This window comes from Halichoerus grypus, chromosome 3, assembly GCF_964656455.1.
Source record: "Halichoerus grypus chromosome 3, mHalGry1.hap1.1, whole genome shotgun sequence".
Classification (NCBI taxonomy): Eukaryota; Metazoa; Chordata; class Mammalia; order Carnivora; family Phocidae; genus Halichoerus; species Halichoerus grypus.
The window spans coordinates 95,968,671-95,982,953 of record NC_135714.1 but is presented as its reverse complement, the minus strand read 5'-3'; the positions used below and the strand labels follow the sequence as shown (position 1 = coordinate 95,982,953).

Below are 14,283 nucleotides of genomic sequence, written 5' to 3'. Positions count from 1 at the left end.
CTGATACCAATATTACACTATATGTTAAATAACTAGAATTTAAATGAAAACTTGAAACAAAAAATAAAAATAGAACTACCACATGATCTAGCAATCCCACTTAAAAAATTTGACAAGATCTTGAAGAAAGTATTTGCATTTCTGTGTTCATTGAAGCATTATTGTAATTGTCAAAAGAGTTAGCCAATCTAAATATTCATCAAAAAATGAATGGGTAAAGAAAATGTGATAAATATGTACAATAGAATATTAAAAGGATTAATATAAAATATATTTTATATATTTATATTATATTAAATTATATTATATTATATTAATATTTTATCCTTGCCTTAAAAGGAAAGGATATCTGTAATATATGACAGAATGGTTGAACCTGGAAGTTATGTTAAGTGAAAAAGAACAAAATAGTCACAGAAAAAGAAACTTACATGAGTTATCTAAAATAGTCAAGCTCATATAAGCAAAGAATAGAATGGTGGTTGCTTGCTAGGGGCTGGTGATAGAAATGGGGAGTTGCTTTACAAGGGGTATAAGTTTCAGTTATATAAGATGAACACATTTTAGAGATCTGTGTTACAATATTGTGCATATAGTTAAAATATTAAGTGTATAATACAGCATTTGGAGAGTATATTTTATGTTAAGTGCCTTATCATTATAATAAAAAGTCAGGGCAAAATTATGCTCTGGCTGGTAGTGGACTTAGTGCTATTGTAACTAATAAACAGACTCCAAACTACTTGCATTAATTATTATGCAATGTCCATGTGATATTTTGCAAACATAACTGATTTGATAAATCTCTGAATCTTCACAACTTTCCAATTAAATTTTCCTAAAATTCCAGGAGAGATTTTATATCTGAATTCTAATTTTCCCTATTATCTCAGCCAATAACAACATATGACATACCTCACTAGAATCTCTCTACAGAGTTGCCTACAGAGTTTTCTGAAAAGGTATTTTAGAATTAGGTGGTTCATAAACAAGTACATCAACAATTATATTATAGCCACATATTTGAATTGGATTTCTAGGTTTTGAAATTAAAAAGAAAATATATTAGCCAACATCTGTTTGAAACATCACAACTATATTTCTTCCTAAGCTTTGATATGTCCTATTTTTATTTACAGGTCTTTGTTTCTATCCATCTCTTCCTTGTTTGTGTTGTCTGAAGCAGCATTTTGTACTCATCTTTCATTTCTTTCCCTGTATTTTACTCATGGTTAAAATCTCATCCCTCCAAAATATAATTACTCCCATAAATACAAACACACAGACACACAGAATTTGTGCCTGTTACCTAAGTTTTTGCCCCAGACAACCATATAAGCATATCTCCTCTTAGAGACCCTGGAAGTTCTTCAAAATACTTGCATTAAATATATTAAGAATAGTATTCATCACACCTTTTCTAAAAAACAAACTGTAGCTTATATATAATATATATATAAATACCTCAGCTTCACTTAGTTATCTCAAACTATAGCTTCAAATAACCTTTTAATTTTCCCCCAATCCCTGTGTATACCATGGACTCCTATTAAATAGAATCATTAACTCTCTCTCCATTTCAATTGGAGTTTCTAAAATATATGAAGAGGAAAGAATATGCCATCCCAAATATGCCTCTTTGGCATAAGGATTATTTTGAGTATATTATTTTTAAGAAACAGCAGACACAAAAATAGCACTGAAAAACAGTAGTTACTTTCAAGATTTATAAGGGTAGTCTCCATTTGTAAGGAGATCTCCCTTTCTGTCCAGGAAGAAAAGGATGACTAAAACTGTAGATACTCTTATCAATGAAGAAGACATAGACTTAAACCTTCACAACAACTACACCCCTTTTTACTATGTTTTTCTTGGTAACCTCCCATAAATGACCTCCTACATAAAGGAGGTATACATGCTATTATTTTTTTTCCTATAAATCTGGGGGTTGGGGATGGGATGATGGGTCTCAGCCAAGAACCCAGAAGGCTAGAAGGATGATTAATTTTCCTCCTCTACATATATTACTAAAATCAATGTTTTCCATGATCATGTTTCTAAATTTGAAATTTTCTTTGAATGTATATTTTTGTATTTGTCTTTTAACACTGATATTATACTATATTTCAATAACAAAATATACTTGTGCATTGTGCTCTAATAGATCTCCTTGGGCATGGTCTATTTCTTGATTTTTGTTAAATTTCCCGTCATTCCTTTCTTTGTTGTATTTATAGCACCAGGGTTGAAATTCTTTTGTTGTTGTTTTTCTCACTATCTATCTAGTTGTATGTTGGTGTATTAAAAAGGAGACAACAAACACAAAATAGAGTCACTTGTGTTAAGCCCACATCATTACATCAAAGCTTAATACCTAATTTATGATTTCAAACTCTCCCTGGCCAGCACTAGTAAAACAATCTACCTGATAAACTCCTGTTGTCCCCTTAAGGAAGCTGATTTTCCAACAAAAAATTCATTTTTTGCTAGTAAATTCCTTGTGTCACTCCTTTCTGCCTATAAGCCTTTCATTTTGTACAGCTTTTCAGGGCTCCTTTTTATCTGCTAGATGGGATGCTACCCAATTCATGAATCATTAAAAAAAGCTAATACAATCTTTAAAATTGACTCAGTTGAATTTTGTTTTTTTAAAAGAGCCTAAGAATTGTCATTAGACATTGCCTTGTTTTCTATTCAAATTTTAAGTTTATTATATTATTATATCTTCCGTTTGCTCATTGATCCTAGCCCCTACTTTTTACTATTTGGGGTGATTAAATTGCTTATTTTATGCATGTTTCACTTCTTCAGACTGCCAGCTGAAAATTTATTTTGTCAATATTCTTATAGATAAATGTTAGAAATCCATCTAATGGCTTAAAAGAAAATTCATTTGTTCAAGGAATGAATATTGCACAGGAAAGTCAATACTTCTAGCAGAGAAAATAGTAGGGCTCACCCTGTAACACCAAAGTCATTATCAGCTCTATATCCTTGAAGCTGGCTCCCTTCTTACATATCATAAGGTATAAGTCCTCTTTTCTATGCCCGTGACACTTAAAAGTCACAGCCTTATGCCAGCAAGTCCAAAGGGAAGATAGAAATTTACCTTCTTTTATAATGAAATATCTTTATATTCACTCAGATCAAATCAACTTGTTTCACACATGTGTATCTTTAAATCACCCACCATGGCTCAGTGTATGTAATATTTATTAAGAAAATATGAGATATACTTAGAAATAAGAAGGAAGTGGTCAATTCCACTCAAAAGAAATGAGGTAATAGTGAGGAATGATGTCCCAAGGAAAATTCTAGAGTTCATTTTCTGGAAGAAAAGTAGAAAGGTCCACTTCTAGAGTTTATTTTCTGGAAGAAAAGTAGAAAGTTTCACTATTCTTCCAGGAAGCTGCAGTGCTTTTAAAACTGCTAAGGGAGGGGAGCCTGGGTGGCTCAGTCGTTAAGCGTCCGCCTTCGGCTCAGGTCATGATCCCAGGGTCCTGGGATCGAGCCCCGCATCGGGCTCCCTGCTCCGCTAGAAGCCTGATTCTCCCTTTCCCACTCCCTCTTCTTGTGTTCCCTCTCTCGCTGTGTCTCTGTCAAATAAATAAATAAAATCTTTAAAAAATAAATAAATAAATAAATAAAACTGCTAAGGGAGAGTTTCTTGAGGGCAAAGCCTCTGTCTTAGTTGTTTGTCTGCAGTATCAAAAACAGAAGTTGAATGAATGATTTGTTTTATACCAGAGAAGGCTGGTCCAGCTTTATACTACAGGCTTAATCTATTTAAAACTTTTTTTCTCCTGCTATTACAAATAGAGGCCCAGTTTCTAATTTCCAGCATCCATTATCTTCCCAGAGTTTGGAGAATCTGATTAAATTCACACAGAAAAATTTTCCTTCATTCCTTCCCTTAACTGTGTTCTTCACTTTGTGGCATGAAGAGTGATGGTGGGTGGGTAAACCTTGCAGATTTTAGTGTTCAGGTTTGGGAATTTATAGTGGACACACATATACATATACATATTCAGGTATGTTCATTTCTCTATGTCCATGTATAGGTAGGTGGGTAGGTGCATACATACACACAAATATCCTACTCATTTCATTAGGGCTGCAGGCCTGAGAAAGTGAAGTGGTAAAAGCTCATTATTTATACAGGAAACCAGTACATAGTCTCTTTTCTCATGACAAAGACCTTTTCAGTTCTTTAGTTTTTCTATTTTTATGGTTCTTCCATTTCACAAGTTTTAAAAATATGACTTATCTTTATATTACAAGCTTCTTTATTTAAAAGTTCACAATTCTTTATCTAATTTACAACTAGACTAAAAATAATTCAATTATTTCAGCTAATTGATATATGCTCCTTAATCCTATTTATAGTATAATCAAAGTATAATCTGTTTCCATGCCTTTTTTTTTAAGTAAGTTCTACTCTAAAATTTATAAGGAACCACAGAAGACCCAGAAGAGCCAAAGTAAACTTGAGAAGGAAGAACAAAGCTGGAGGTATCACAATCTCAAATTTCAAGATGTACTACAAAGCTATAGTAATCAAAAACAATATGGTACTGACCACTGTGGGGGGAGGGAGCAGAGGAAGAAAAAAGAAAGAAAACAACAACAACAAAAAAAGAACCAAATAGATCAATGGAACCTGATAGAAAGTCCAGTATGAAATCCATCCATTTGGCCAATTAATCTATGACAAAGAATGCAAGAATATTCAATGGGGAAAACAGCGTTTTTTATAAACAGTGTTGAAAAAATTGAACAGCTGAATGCAAAAGAATGAAACTGGACCACTTTCTTACACCATACACAAAATTAACTCAAAATGAATTAAGGACCTAAATATGAGACCTGAAAACATAAAAATCCTGAAGAAAACAAACTATAATCTCACGGACATTGGCCTTAACAACATTTTGTAAATAGATATACTAAGACAAGGGAAACAAAAAGCAAAAATAAACTATTGGGACTACACCAAAGGCAACCATCGACAAATGAAAAAAAAAAAAAAAAAGGAAACCTACTGAATGGAAGAAGATGTTTGCAAATGGTATATCTGATAAAAGGTTCATATCCAAGATATATAAATAACTCACACATCTTATCATATCCCCCCCCAAAAAAAATCAGTCTGATCAAAAATGTGCAAAGGATCTGAATAGAACCTTTTCCAAAGAAAATATACAGATGGTCCACAGACACATGACAGATACTCAACATCACTAGGCATCAGGGAAATACAAAGCAAAACCACAATTAGATATCACTTCACCCCAGTCAAAATTACTAGTACCAAAAGACAACAAATAACAAAAGTTGGTGAGAAAGTAGAGAAAAGGGAACCCTTGTACACTATTGGTGGGAATGTAAATTGGTGCAGCCACTGTGGAAACAGTATGGAATTTTCCCAAAAAGTTAATAGAAATACTATATGATCTAGTAATTCCACCACTTATTATTTACCCAAAGAAAATAAAAACACGAATTTGAAAATATATGCATTCCTATATTCATTGTAGCATATTTACAATAGCCAAAAGATGGAAGCAACTCAAGTGTCCATTGACAGATGAAAAACGAAGTGTTGTATGGGGCATCTGTGTGGCTCAGTCGGTTAAGCGTCTGCCTTCAGCTCAGGTCATGATCTCAGGATCCTGGGATCAGCCCCGTGTTGGGCTCCCTGCTCAGTGGGGAGTTTGCTTCTCCCTCTTCCTCTTCCCCTCCCCCTGCTTGTGCTCTGTCTCTCTCTCTGTGTCAAATAAATAAATAAATAAATAAATAAAATCTTTAAAAAATTCTGAAGGGAGGAAATCAGAGAGGGAGATGAACCATGAGAGACTATGGACCCTGGGAAACAAACTGAGGGTTTCAGAGGGGAGGGGGGTGGGAGGAGTGAGAAACAGTGTGATGAGTATTAAGGAGGGCACATATTGTGATGAGCACTGGGTGTTATACATAACTAATGAATCATTGAACACTACATCAAAAACTAATGATGTTCTATTCAGTGGCTAACTGAACATAATAAAAATAAAAAATAAAAAAGTGCAGTATGTGTATGGATATATGCATATATATCCAATGGCATATTACTCAGCTATAAAAAAATGAGATACTGACATTTGCTACAGTATGAATGGACCTTTAGAGTATTATGCTAAGTGAAATACATCAAAGAAATACTATATGATTTATATGTGGCATCTAAGAAAGAAAGAAACAAACAAATAAACAAGAAAAACAGACTCTTGAATACAGAGAACTGGTGGATGCCAGAAGGAAGGGAGATGGGAAAATGGTGAAGATTAATAGGTACAATTTTCCAATTATAAAATAAGTCATGGAGATGTAAAGTACAGCATAGGGAATATAGTAAAAAATATTGTAATAATATTGTATGGTGACACAGTAAACATTGAATACCAGAATTGTTCAATCACTATGCTGTACATCTGAAATATAACATTATAATTATCCTTTAAAAATCAAATATCTCATCTGATTGTTTACTTGTATGAGAGCCAATTCCTATTGGGACCCACTGTGACCAAATTCCATTGCTTCCAGACACACTTCTAACCTTTCAGACCCAGTCCCTATATGGACTAACCTTTCAGGATGAAGGTTCTCAGACTCATTAAAATAATTGCAAAATTAATCAATTTATACTTCTGGCTACCTTAGGAATTTGTGAGGAAGCTGATCATGATAGACAAAGAACAAAAGAAAATATTGGTAGAGTATATCTAGTATTTTAGGAGTGCATAAAATAGAATTTCTGAATTCAATGTATGATACTGGAAGAGTGAAGTGCCTGGGGCATCTGGTGGCTCAGTCGGTTGAGCATCTGACTCTTGATTTCCCCTCAGGTAATGATCTCAGGGTTGTGAGCCCACGTGGGGCTCTGCACTCACCAGAGTCTGCTTGTCCCTCTCCCTCTGCTCTTCCACCCACTTGCGCTCTCTCTCTCTCTCAAATAAATAAAATCTTAAAAAAAAAAAAAAAGTGTGAAGTGACTAATAGCTTGCTTGGTTGATTGAAAACTACTCAGCGTATATTAATTTACAATATCAGTTCTTACTTTGTATAGTATATACAAAGAAATGCAAAGTTCGGGATATTAAAGAGCCTGTATTCTATGTGATTTACTTCAACATCGTCCATAAGACCTAGTTTATAACCAGGTATGGCATGGTTCATTGGTTACCAAAATATCAGCACCCATGAAATGTTCTGCAGAGACTGTTCTCTGAAGACAAGTTATGATGACATCACAATTGGTCACCTGATATCAATGATGGCAATAGAAAATAGGAAGGGGGCACCTGGGTGGCTCAGTCGGTTAAGCCGCTGCCTTCGGCTCAGGTCATGATCCCAGGGTCCTGGGATTGAGCCCCACATTGGGCTCCCTGCTCAGCGGGGAGCCTGCTTCTCCCTCTCCCTCTGCCTGCCTCTCTACCTACTTGTTCTCTCTCTCTCTCTGTCAAATAAATAAATAAAATCTTTCAAAGAAAATAGGAAGGAGAGGGTTAATAGAAGTTCTGTCTCAGATTCTGTCCTGTGGAAGCCCAATAGCAAAGATTAACCTAAGCCTCCTATAGACTCAATGTACAAATCTTCTGTTGTATATGCCAAAGATATGTATAACTGAAAAGATAAGAATCCCACTGAGAAAATTTTTTGTCGACATACAAGGTCTGTGTAAATTGAGTATGTTAAAAATGGTGATAAATAGATGTATGCAGTAACTGATGGAGAATACGTAATTGTTTATATAAAAATATCCAAGTCCAGGGCGCCTGGGTGGCTCAGTCGTTAAGCGTCTGCCTTCGGCTCAGGTCATGATCCCAGGGTCCTGGGATCGAGTCCCACATCGGGCTCCCTGCTCGGCGGGAAGCCTGCTTCTCCCTCTCCCACTCCCCCTGCTTGTGTTCCTGCTCTCGCTCTCTGTCAAATAAATAAATAAAATCTTTAAAAAAAAAAAAAAAAAAATCCAAGTCCAAGGTAAAAAAAAAAAAAATAGCACCTTTAGCATAATATGGAAACAACTCATGTGATACTCCCTTATATTGTATTTTTCCAAATAAAGTTAATACTAAGATATAAAAGAATCATGTATTAGCTAAAGAATACCTATTAGATTTCCAAAACCTTGAAACTCCCTGTTATGACCTGTGTGTCCTGACAGGGGTGGACCTGTTCCCCTCTCTTTTCTATGTTCTAACCAGGGGATCATTTTGTTTTTCATGTGCAATATGCTTATTAGATTTCTTCTAAACCTGGATATCTCTCTTCCTAGAATTCTTTATTCTCATATCTACATGTATTTGGCTGCCTCTTGGTTTCAGTTCTAATGTCATTTCTTTGTTTAGACTAACCTTGAGTAGACGAATTAAAAATTTCCAACATAACTCTAGCATTTTTCCATGTTTTTATGTTCTCATAGCATTTATCACTATCTGAAATGTCAATTTATCTGTTTACATGTCTAATATGCCCTCCTCTCTCAATTTAGGTATCACAAGAACAGATATTCACTGCTGTAACATCAGCTTCAAGGACATAATTGTGTAAGACACATGGAAGGTGCTTAATCTAAGGCATTAATATGTGCAAATCATGAGTTACAGGCTATTTTTTTTTTTACATGTTTGGGATGGAGTTAATAGTTTCTTTAGGTAAAATAAGTCTATGCATTTTTTTTAAATCTCAAGAATTCATTTCTTTTCATAGAAACTCCCTGTCAACACATAACCTTTGGAAACTTCAAAAATACTTTTACTGGAAAAGTCAAGGAAGATTAGATGAATTGGGCCAAGTAGGCAGAACCTCCAAAATGGTCACTGTCTGTTCACATGAAAGGTAAAGGCTTATGATCTGTAAGTCTTGATGAAGACTGAGAACAGATAATGCTCTTGTCATAAGGTTGAGGTAAAATATATGGAGGCTTATTGAAAGCTTTAGATCTGATAATTGACTCAGTCTAAATAAAGGGATAGTTTATGGACTGAGGACTTAAAGCACAGCCTCCTGACAGGGTGGGGAGTGGGGGGTGGAGGTGGGGGCACAGGCAAAGTCAAGTTCCAATGCACTGAGGTTCCAGAAAAGCAGATTGAGATTCGAGGACTGAGCCTAATTTTCATATAGGAAATGGAAAGCTAACCAAAAACTCAAGATTAAGGCAACTGTATGGCCTGGATGAGGATGGCTGGAGATAGAAAGACTGGAGCTCCTCCTTGGGTGCTCAGGCGCCTGGACCCTGCAGACTATGAGATCACCCAGGATGGTAAAACAAAGTCGATTTTACTTTAGGGCATAAAATTTTCTTCTGATTATAGGGGAAACTGATAGGAATAATACTAACACAAAATAACATAAGCAAAAATGTACATGATCTTATTTTTTAGTTAAATCAACAATGAAATAAGTGAAATAAAAGCAGTAACGAAGACAGTACATCATTCCAAACTAATGGGACTTTTAATAACATTGATATGTATTAAAAAGTTACTATATAATATCTATCAGCATTTAAAAATATAAATTATGTTATATAAAGACTAAGTAAAATCCTACGTATAACATGATATTTGAAAGGTTACTAAAAGCTGACAAAAAATTAAATTAAACCATTTCACTTGGGATAAATACTATGCATTGCCATCATTTAAAATCGTCTAAGTTCCTGGCAAATTTATGCAAACACACACAAAATAACCAGTAAAAGAAATAATTTTTGCCAATCTGTTTTTATACCTGACCAATCCAACAGTATTTTACAAACTGAATAATTTTTAAAATGTGATAAGGTGGCTGGATACAGAAATATTCTACAAAAAATAGGTTTGTCTACTTGAACAAATAAGACTTATTCTCATTTTCATTTCTAAGTACAAGTACTTAGAAATGTCAGTAGAATTTATCAGGACCTATATGAAGAATATGAAGTGATAATGAAATGTAAAATAAGGCCTGAACAATTAGCAAGATATACCATGTTTATGTATTCTCTGTGCCTTTCTTTCAAGTGATATAAATTTCATTGATTCTAATTAAAATTTTGTCTCTCAGTCTTAGAAAAAAAATCTTAAAATATGGAGTACGCTTGTGATGACCACTGGGTGTTGGGTAGAAGTATTGAATCACTATACTGCACACCTGAAACTAGTATTACAATGTGCGTTAACTAACCGGAATTGAAATGTAAACTTCTTTAAAAATCTGATTATAAAGTGAACTAAAACCAAGATTAGGTTAGGGATCTTGCCTTACCAGCTAGCAGAATATATGATAAAATCTGTGTGATCAACATGCCCTAAGGACAACAAAAAAATAGATCACAGGATACATATCAGAAATCAAGCAGATATAAGAGAATTCAACTATTATAAAGATGTTGGTTTAATACAGAGACCATGAATAAGTTATTTGAAAGAAGGTATTGGCACCAATACATAACTAGAAAATAAATGGGTCCTTAAGTTACCTCATACACAAAATTAAATCAAGTTTTTTGGTACATGTATCTGTTTTGTTATAAACTCTGCTCCCCGATCCACTACAAGGGAAGTTCCTTTTTCTGCAAACCAGACAACCCGTATTTGCTCTTCCATTTTTATTTAGTTGCTCCTCAGTCTCCTCCTAGACTCAATCCTATCTAGTTTATCAAAAGAGAAATTATTCTTACAAGCAAATCTCCTGGTCTGGCACTTAGATCAGAATATTCTTGGAATATGTATATACATTAGTATAAAAGAAAAACAGTGACCCTTGAGAAACAAGTTAGAAAACACACTGAAAATATTAAATACTTGAAGTAAACCCTGCCTCACATTATTTTGGTTGATCAGATTAATCACTTTGATTGCTACCTCAAGACCACACATATTTCTTACCAAATATTTCTCATTTAACTGTATGTGTGAATGATATACTTTTAATTTCCAGAAAATCAACTGCATTTATCTTTATGGTAGTATCCAAATTGAGATGGACCCATGCACCGTACTTTCTGGGTTTTTATGGTTACTACATACATGAAAATGCTTTCTCCTGCTAGCTGTATTTGAGGTGTACTTATTATTCATGTTGTCACTCAAAGATAGCATAAGACACACATGGTTCAAAACCCTCTCTAGTGATGTAGTTTAGTTATCTGATCTCCCTTTTTCTCAGATCTTATTTGGCAGCATGGAGAAGACTGCCCTTTTGAGAAAAAATTAATAAATTCACAATATTGTCTCTTCCTATTATTTCATCAGTACGTTTTTAGGAAAAGTGTTCAATTAGCAATAATCATGCCTCGGATAAATCTCACTGGCTACAATACTGCTACTGTGCAAAGCTTCATCAGTACATTTTTAATCAAAACTCATCTTTACAGTAAAACAGTGGCATGCCAGCCATCTCAAGAATAAACCCCAAACTGCTTTATAAAAAATAACCTAATTCTGTTCTGTGTACAAAGCCTTGACTTATTTTATGTGTGTTTTTAATATTTGGATTATATGGATGTATGTGTGTTTTTAATATTTTGATTACAATCTAAATAAGTAAGATCTTAGATACATGTTAGAATCATGATTTTTTTCCTTTCGATTATCATTTTGTGTATATATTGATATATATTACATTAACATTGATACTTTTTAAAAGAATTTTCCTTGTGATTAATAGCTTTATTTTTTTACATTCATTGGGAAAAAGATGGTCTCTTCAACACATGGTGTTGAGAAAACTGGACAGCAACATGGAAAAGAAAGAAACTGAACCACTTTCTTATACCATAGACAAAAATAAATTCAAAATGGATTAAAGACTTAAATGTGAGACTTAAAACCATAAACATTCTAGAAGAGAATACAGGCAGTAACCTCTTTGATATTGCCTGTAGCAATCTCTAGATAGGTCTCCTGAGACCAGGAAAAAAAAGCAAAAATGAACTACGGGACTTCATCAAGATAAAAAACTTCTGCACAGTGAAGGAAACAATCAACAAAACTAAATGGCAACCTTCAGAATGGAAGAAGATACTTGCAAATGATCTATCTGATAAAGGGCTAGTATCTAAAATATATAAAGAACTTATTCAACTCAACATACACATAAAAAACAAGCGACTTAAAAATGCTCAGAGGACCTGAATAGATGTTTTTCCAAAGACGACATCCAGATGGCCAACAGACACATGAAAAGATGCTCAACATCACTGATCATCAGGGAAATGCAAATGAAAACTACAATGAGATATTAACTCACACCAGTCAGAATGGCTAAAATCAACAACACAGGGAAAAATGTTGTTAGTGAGGATTTAGAAAAAGGGGGACCCTCTTACACTATTGGTGGGAATGCAAACTGTTACAACTATCCTATGATCTAGCAATTGCACTACTACAAAGAATACAAAAATACTAATTCAAATGGACACGTGCGCCCCAATGTTTACAACATTATCAACAATAGCCAAATTATGGGAAAAGATTAGATGTCCATCCACTGATGAATGGATAAAGAGGTGGTATCAATACACACAATGAATATTACTGAGCCATCAAAGAGAATGAAATCTTGCCATTTGCAATGATGAGGATGGAGCTAGGGTGTATTATGCCAAGCAAAATAAGTCAGCTAGAGAAAGACAAATACCACTGGATTTCACTTGTACGTGGAATAGAAGAAACAAAACAGATGAACATAGGAGGCAATAAAAAGAGGCAAACCAGGAAAGAGACTTAATTATAGAGAACAAACGGAGGGTTACTGGAGGGGAATTGGCAGGGGGATGGGTTAAATGGGGGATGGGGATTAAGGAGGGCACTTGTTGTGATGAGCACTGAGTGATGTATGTAATTGATGAATCACTAAATTCTACACCTGAAGCTAATATTAAACTATATGTTAACTAACTGAAATTCAAATAAAAACAAAACAAAAAGAAAATATGTATTATTTTATATATTCTTTGTATTTCCAACATTTTGGTAAGGAAATTCTACATTGGCATTTAGACATTTGAAAATGCATCGTTGGGCACCTGGGTGGCTCAGTTGGTTAAGCGACTGCCTTCGGCTCAGGTCATGATCCAGTCCCTGGATCGAGTCCCACATCGGGCTCCCTGCTCAGCAGGGAGTCTGCTTCTCCCTCTGACCCTCCCCCCTCTCATGTGCTCTCTCTCTCTCAAATAAATAAATAAAATCTTTGAAAAAAAAAATGCATCGTTACTTTTCTGACTTGCAAAACAGAAAACGATCACTATCCACACTTTAAGTTATAAAGTGATCATGTAGACGATTCACCATTTGTTACTGTAAGTGCTAAAGATTATAAGAATCCCCCATGTGGACAAAACTTAGATACAACATGTTTAATTTCCATATTGTTAATGCTTTATACATTACAACTGTAGAACACAATTCAAAGGTATTAAAACAAAAAATATTTTTCCTTATTTGAATATATCAGATTTGAGCATCTTTTAGTGGAGGGGAGAGAGAAGTTTCAGCCTGTCATAGTACCTGCTATTTACATATTTGATATATATAGATTTTATAAGTTTTGTAGAAAATGCTTACATTATAAGTTTAAAAGGCTAAATCACTGATTAATTAGCATACACAGTTCATTATGGGCAGTCTTGGCTTTCTTGTGTACATATTCTTAAATTTTACCTGCAGGTGATAAATATAATGATATGAAAAATATGTACAACTTTAATATAGTATTTCAAAATTGTTTAAGTCATTGTTTGGCTTAAAAATAGGTACATACTACATAATAAGTATAAAATTTCTCAATCTAAAAATTAAGAAACTTACATCTTTATAATAAAATAATCTCACCCAGGATGAGGAAAATAATTTTATAAAGAGTGTTTGCATTATGTAAATGAAATAATTTTAACGAAAAAGAAAAAATCTAAATAAACTTTCAATCTTATAAATAGTCCTATTATTCAGTATTTCAGTGGAAAAGGACAAAAGGGAATTTTTCTTTCTTTTAAAATACATGTATAAATGGAGAGCTTCATCATAGGAATGAAATATTCAAAAACACTCCTTGAGTTTAGAGAACATCCTTTCCCTTGCTCATCTCCAGTATTTCATGATTTTTTTTGTTTTTGTTTTTTTCCTAGTCTCATTTGTCTTTCTGAATCCCTGTTGAGAAGTTAAAATATTTTCTGAGTATATAAAGGTCTGTTCAGGACAGACTGATGATATAGCTAAGACGGTCTCATGCATGCTGAAGAAAAATATATATATTGAT

The 14,283-nt window shown here is 34.0% G+C and overlaps 1 non-coding gene across 1 annotated transcript; it reads right to left on the bottom strand.

The window, feature by feature from the left end:
- Positions 1-11,223: 11,223 nt before the first annotated feature.
- On the bottom strand, positions 11,224-11,364 carry LOC118528663 (U4 spliceosomal RNA). The gene has a single exon (XR_004913772.1). It is a non-coding gene; the product is annotated as a U4 spliceosomal RNA (small nuclear RNA).
- Between the last annotated feature and the right edge of the window lie 2,919 nt (positions 11,365-14,283).